Source organism: Pteropus medius, unplaced genomic scaffold (genome assembly GCF_902729225.1).
Source record: "Pteropus medius unplaced genomic scaffold, Ma_sr-lr_union100, whole genome shotgun sequence".
NCBI lineage: Eukaryota > Metazoa > Chordata > Mammalia > Chiroptera > Pteropodidae > Pteropus > Pteropus medius.
Genome location: NW_024354911.1, coordinates 8,219,676 through 8,227,096, shown reverse-complemented (window position 1 = coordinate 8,227,096; position 7,421 = coordinate 8,219,676). Strand labels below are relative to the sequence as shown.

At 36.2% G+C, this 7,421-nt stretch overlaps 1 pseudogene; it reads left to right on the top strand.

Moving 5' to 3' along the window:
• Positions 1 to 119, top strand: LOC120597997 (uncharacterized; annotated as a pseudogene).
• The last annotated feature ends 7,302 nt before the right edge of the window (positions 120 to 7,421 follow it).

Genomic DNA, 7,421 nt, shown 5'->3' with positions numbered 1-7,421 from the left:
GTCTATGGTCATGCTACCCTGAACAAGCCCAATTCCATCTGATCTTGGAAGCTAAGCAGAGTCAGGCCTGGTTAGTACTTGGATGGGAGACCACCTAGGAAGACTAGGTGCTGTAGGCATAAAAAATAGAAAATAAAGAATTGGAAGCTGACAAGGTCCTCGCAATATGTGAGGTCAACCAAGAGCTGCCTCACCTAAAAACAAACAAACAAACAAATAAAATGTTTACTTTGTCTTTGTTTTTCTACATTTTAGTAGGATATGCTTAGATATAGTTTTATTTCTACTCTCTGGGTCTGAGGTTGCTGAGTTTCTTATGTTTGTAAGTAGGCGTTGTTTTAGGGGGTCCCAAGACCACCCTAATATTTGGCTCTTGGCCAGAAAGATTCACAGAATTCAACATATGGTTTTACTAATAAATAAGATTTATTTTAGTGACATGGTAATGATAAATAGCTGAATCTATAAGGAGAGAAAACAAATAAGGCAGAATTTGAAGAAACTCAGGCACATGTTGCCTACGCTCTGCTCCTTTCTCTTCTAGCCCAGGAAGAGTCCCACTGAGCATGTGACTTCCTTCAGCATTGGAAGTGCAGCAGCATGTGTGCCATGTTTCTGTCCTGACTGAGATACAGATGTTAAAGATTTTACTAAGGGCTATGGACATAGGCACTCTCAGATCACCCAAATTCCAGACTTTCAGAAGGAAAGCAAGTGTTCTTCATAAATCACATTTTAAGCAAGCCGACATAGTAGGAATGACTTTAGAGAACATTTCAAAAGTCGAATTCCCAATTTGGCCAGGCCTGCAAGCAAGCTCTTCAGAAAATCGTTTGTTGTATCAACACTTTCCTATACAATGTCTTTAGTCAGTTTTAGAAAATTCTCAGCCATCAAAACTTAAATATTGCTTTCTCCATTCTCTCTCTGCTCTCCCTCTGATACTCCTGTTTCATTTAGTTAGAACATTTTGTTTTATTCCATATGTCTCTTATGCTCTTTATTTTTTTCATTTAATTTTTCCATGTTTCATTCCCGACCCATCTTCTATTCTTATTTTAACTGTGTTATATTCTGCTATTGCTAAGAACATCTATAAAATTTTTAATTTTAGTTATTTTAAATTCTACAATTTCCATTTATTTTATAAGTTATTAATTTTCTGCTGAATTTTTTTAAGGTCATATAGTTTTTCACTATATTAATCACAGATATTTTAAATCCATGTCCAATAACTCCAATATTTGGATTTTTTGTTGAGCTATTTCTATAATTCTCTTGGTTTACAGTCATGTGATCTCCTTTTATGATGACAAATTTTGATTGAATACTGGACATTTTATATTAAAAATTAGAGATCATTTGAGGCTCTAAATAATGTTATCTTCTTTCAGAAAAAAAATTGCTTCTGTTTCTGCCAGGCCTTTGATTAGGGCAAGGTCAGCTTACTACAATGACAAAATATAATTATTTGAATCTAGGTCCATACTTGGTACAGGTGATCTACTTCTGCATTGTTTTTACTCTAGAAGTACACCTGTAAATGTCCAACCTAAAACCTAGGGTGTTTACTAGGGTCTGTCTTAATTTGGGGTTCTAGATGTCCATTCTTTGTCTTCCTAGATCCATAGTATTGCCATAAGCTCTGCTCAGCTTCTCTGCCATTCAGCTGTTATTTTGTGCTCAATTTCTTAGTCTCTTAGCTGCTGCTTTAAAGTTGGCAAATGCCTTGAAGGGAGAAATTCCACTGACTACATGACTTTTCTCTATTCAGTGGTCTCCAATTTTTTTGGCATCAGAGACCGCTGCTTCTATGAGAATCTAATGCCTGATGATCTGAGGTGGAGCTGAGGTGGCGATGCTAGTGCTGGGGAGCAGCTGCAAATACAGATGAAGCTTGGGTTGCTCACCTGCCGCTCACCTTCTGATGTATGGCCTGGTTCCTAATAGGCCACAGACTGGTATCAGTCCTTGGCTTGGGTTTTGGGGGTCCCTGATCTACGTGGCATTTTCTGTGGGCTTTGTTTTCTCTCTGGATTTTGGCCTTCAGTTGCTTGCTGCCTTGTATCTCTCCAACATATACACATTAATAATGACATATCTAAGGTGATAAATGGTTTACACTCAAATGCAGAAGAAATTTTACTTGATTAATTCTAGATACTGCTTTCTTGCATGATTAACTGAATTCCAAATGTACTTCTCTCTTCCCCACTCTGTGTTCTTCTCATGTTCTCTCACCTAGAAATGTCTTTTCCTCTCTCCTCCTGAAAATCAAAATCAGAACTTCAATTCACTCTATCAATATTGTTTCACTTTATTCTAGTTTCTGTTAGAACCAGTTACCTGACTCATGTACTTGGTTTCTAATGACGACTTCTATTGTTTACTTTCAGTTGAAGTGCATATATCTTATTTACAATTAGATGATGTTGTTTTAGACAAAGATCAATACATCTTCCAGTTTTAACCCTATACACTTTATTCATTCCTCCTCATAATTTTCCTCCCATGATTGTTGACTTCTTTCTTCTTTACTTTGTGGCTACACCTGAGATGGAGAGTCCTGGGTGAGTCAGCCTAGGAAGCATAGCCAACTGAGCGTTGATGCTACAGCTGAGGAAACTCAGCAAGAAAGAGTGTTTTGATTGGAATTGAGAGAATAAGTCCAGTTTTACACTGATTTTAATGATTTTCACTCTAGAATGATTCCAAACCAGAGTTCTTCAGTTTATCTGGCTATACAATGGCCTGTAGCTGCTTCATGGGCTCTTTTACTTCTTTGTAACCTTTACTAAATGAAGCTTTGTCTGTGGGGAGTGTTCGATATACATTTTTAGTTGAATTAATGAGCTTCTTTTTAGAGTTGTCTTATTAGATGGATAGTTACATTCATTTCTCATTAAGTATATGAAATCAGTTGGTCAGAGATACTATTATTTTAACAGTATCCATAATAGAATATCTGATGCACCAAGTCTGTTATAGTATATCCCAAGTTATGGTCAGCAGAATTATGTGTTAAGTGAAAAAATTAAATTACATGCTCAAAAAGTTTTTGAAACACTACACAGTCAGTTGGATACTTCCAATATATGTAAACACAATTAAGCCCTGTGTTTAAAAAAGAAAAACAAATAAGTTTTCAGAAATATTTAACTTTGGAGAACTTTTGGTTTTGCCTGAAAACCTATCAATATCTCACAGAATATTCTAAGGAACACACTTTGGGTATCTTGGCATACAGTCACATGTACCTCCTGGTCCAGGGTCAATTCTCTTTTCTGTGCCACTTTTTTTCTGTTTCTTATTACTTGGCTTTAATGCCCTAGAAACATTACTCTTAAAATGCATGAAATGTCTGAATCCCTCTGGCTTACTGAAAATTCTCAAGGGGATTCATACTATGTTTAGATACAAATTCTGTTGTCTAAACTTCTTCCTTCATCACAATGACTGTATTAGTTTCTTATATCTTCTGACATAAATTACCACAGATTTAGTGGCTTAAACAACACAAATCTATCTCTCAAAATTGGGTGTTGGAAGTCTGACTTTCCAAATAATTGGACTAAAATTAAGGTGTCTGCAGGGCTGCATTTTTTTTTTTTTTTTTCTGAAGGCTCTAGAGGAATATGGTAGGCAGAACAATGGACACCACCTTAATCCCTGGAATTTATGAGTATCTTACATTACATTGCAAGGTGTAATTGGAATTGCATGTGGAATTAAAGTTGCTAATTAGCTGACTCTGATATAAAGTTTATTCTGGATTAATTTGGTGGGCCCAATGTTCCATAAAAATGGAAGCAGGAGACAGAAGGAGAGTGAATGTGCATGAGAAAGACAACCAAGCATTGTTGGTTTTGAAGATGGCAGAAGACCAAAAGCCAAGATGTATGGGTAGCCTACAGAAGCTTAAAAACGTAAAAAAATAAATTCTCTCCTAGAATCTTCAGATGGGATGCAGCACTTTGGCACCTTGTGAAACTTATTTAGACTTCTGATCTCCAGAAATTTAAGGTAATTGTAAATTTTAATTTTATATCTCAATTTCACCAGGCCAAGGGACTCATATATTTGATCATGGATGCCATTGTGAAGGTATATTTTGTAGCTGAGATTAACATTTAAATCAATAGACTTTGAGTAAAGTCTATTATCCTCCAAAATGTGGGTAGATCTCATCCAATCAGTTGAAGGCCTTAAAATAAAGACTGACTTCCATTAAGGAATTCTACAGCAGACTGCCTTAGGACTTGACTGCAACATAACTCTTTTTTTAGGTTGTTTACCTGTCCTACAGATTTTAGATTTACCAGCCCCAACAGCACGACTGAATTCCTCAAAATAAATCAATCTCTCTTTCTCTCTCTGTACACACACATATACACATATATACACACAATACAGCATGTACATGTACACACACACAGACATATTTTATTGTTTCTCTGGAGGAGATTGATTAGTACAATAGTAAACTTGTGTTCTTCTAAGCCACCAAGTTTATGGTAGTTTGATACTGCAATAGGAAACTAATACAGAGATAACCTATTTCCTTTTCTATATAATCTAGGATAATCTCTTTAAGGTCAACTGATTAGCAACATTAAATCCATCTGTAATCTTAATTCCTTTTACCTATTAACAAATTCACTGATTCTGAGAATTAAAATGTAGGCATATTTGGAGACAAGTGCATTATTTTGCCTACTACCACAATCATTACATCAAAATATGACACTACAAACTTTGATATTTAAAAGAAACCAATTTGTGTTGATTTTGATAAATTTGCTTGGTCCATGGAATTCTTGCCCTTAAGTTATTCTTTATTTTCAGGCATTGAGCATTTCCTGGATAAATAGCTCCTAGCCTAAGTAGATTGAAAACTGATTCAAAATAAAAGAGAGAAGCACAGTATCGCTTCATGTTTTCCGAGACTAAAGTCACTCAAGTTACTTGTAAGGAAAAAACACTGAGACCAAGGCTCTGTGATCACAATTGGCTCAATCAGTTGAGCTTATTTTTAATTTATTCACATTGCTTCTATATAAAATGTTATGCAACTATGCATTCTTTACACTAAATCTTAGAGTGCATTGTGTGAAGTATAAATATGTTAATTCACACATTGTATAGTAATAACATTTTAATAGCTAATTTATTGTGGGACAGTTGTTATTAAGTAAGAAAATAGTTGTTTTATTTTTTAATCACCATGGCCTTAACATCATGTAAATATGTCATTTGTCATTAGTACAAGAAACATATACTTTAATATACAGCATATTTAGTGTGCACTTTCATTTGGAATGCACAAAAAGGTTTAATTTAGTTTTCTACTTCATTTGTACAGCTTTTAAAACTACTTTAAAGAACAATACAGCGTAGTTTTCTTTTCCGAGGCCAAAATAGTGATGAAGTGTTGACAGTTCCCCTCAAGCTTTAGGCTTTGACAGCAGAGTTTTGGAGACAGCAAAACCAAAGGGGTTTTGAGCTTGAGAGCAGAGGAATGATAAAGCCATGCTGAGTGCTGACAGATGTGTTTCTGAGTACACATGAGTCAGTTCTGAGCCTTCTAAGAACAACTGGGTTAGTGGGTCCCACTTGCCACCAGCCTCCTCGGCTTTTAAATTCCAGAAAAACAAATACTGCATGTGACTTATTCCAGAATATATAATCAGTGCTATAACTATCAGCAGGAAATATTTGGATTGCTTTTCTAATACATAATAATAGAAAATCATTTTGGTTAACGGGGATGCAGCTATAATAGAAAAAGTCCTCAAGTAGGATTTAAGAAGCATATTTAGACCTAATGTCAACTGGTCTGTGTCACCGGATAAGTCACTTAACCTCAGTGTATACTTTTCTGCCTCTGCAAAGTGAAGGATCTTGACTAGACTATCACTAAAGTCTCTGCTAGTTCACATATCCCATTGTTCTAATAAGACATTTCTCTAATTCCTAAGAATTGTTCCTATCTCTCTGTCTTTACCGGAGTAAGTGTAGAGAAAATGGACTGCCTTGTATTTTAATCTAATTATTCCTGAATGTTAGTCATGTGTCCCTGGCTAGAATATAAGCTTTTTTAGTATAGGGGCTATGTCTTATATATCCTCTGTATTCACTACAGCGAGGATCAAGTACTTGGGAAAATATTTAAGGCTCATTAAAATGGAATAAACTAATTCCAAATATTTATTATGAATGATCATTTTTATATTTGAGTTATTTTAAGTTAGGTTTTAATATTTAACATTGTAAATATTAATTGTCTATGTGGCATGATTTTTAGAAATCTAGAAATATTCATCATTTTGATTACCTACAATTAGCTAATTGGCTGAAAATGTTCCTGACAATTACTAGGTTTTAGGTACCTAGTCAGACATGACCAACAGGGAAACAAAGGAATAGAGACTCCACCTAGAGACTGACCAAGGGACACTCTGATGGTAGTTAGAGAATCCCTCCTGCATCCCCAGAGTCAAAGGACTGGAGGGCCATAATCTATAGCTTGTTTAATCTGGCCACAGATGCCTGTGCAGAAGGTACAACCCTAATCTGCCCATAATGTAATGCTCAGTATACTGTCATTATAATACTATATTTATGCCTGGAAGTTCATGCATTTAATTATAACAGACTGATTGCTGGGTAAGCACATGCTCAATAGGCAAGTCGTTATAAAGCAGCCAGCCGTCAGTCGAGGTAACCTCACATAGGGATCATCTAGGACCTCCAATCACTGCTCAGATATAAACAGACCTTCCCACTTCTGCATTATTACAGCTTTCCTTGCTGAAAACCTACTCCTTTGGGGTATACTCTGTCTTATCTCTTCACCTCTCAAATTCCACAGGGCCGCAGCCTTCCTTAGCATGGCCCCTCTCCTTCTAAAATGTACTTCCAATAAATCTTTTTCCAAGCTCACTGACCTGTTATTCTCTGCTGTGTCAGTGGGGAAGAACCAAGGGACAACACAACACTGCTGTCCTCCCCCATGCAAGTGGGGTAATGCTGGATCTCACATCACCCCAGTGGTAACATAGGAACTGTGAACTCTACAACAATTTCTTATTACTTGTCTTTTACTGTGAGTGCTGTTGGGCCTGTGGCGCATTTGAGATGTGAGTACAGTTTCAAGGGTCTAGACAAGTAAGTCATTAGAACGTAAATGCTACTCACCCTGGAAGATCAGTGACAGCTATAGCCCTAATGAGGGGAGGTCAAAGAAGAAAGGAAAAAATTGTCATTCTGTGACAAAGGAATTACAGGTGACCAAGCCATATTTAGGATTCAAGTCAGGATGAAAACACAGAAATCAAAGTACTCAAGAACAGGATATGTTTTAGAAAATGAGTTATTGGGTATGGTCATTTAGTAGTTGATATGCTAGTTCCACCCAGAAG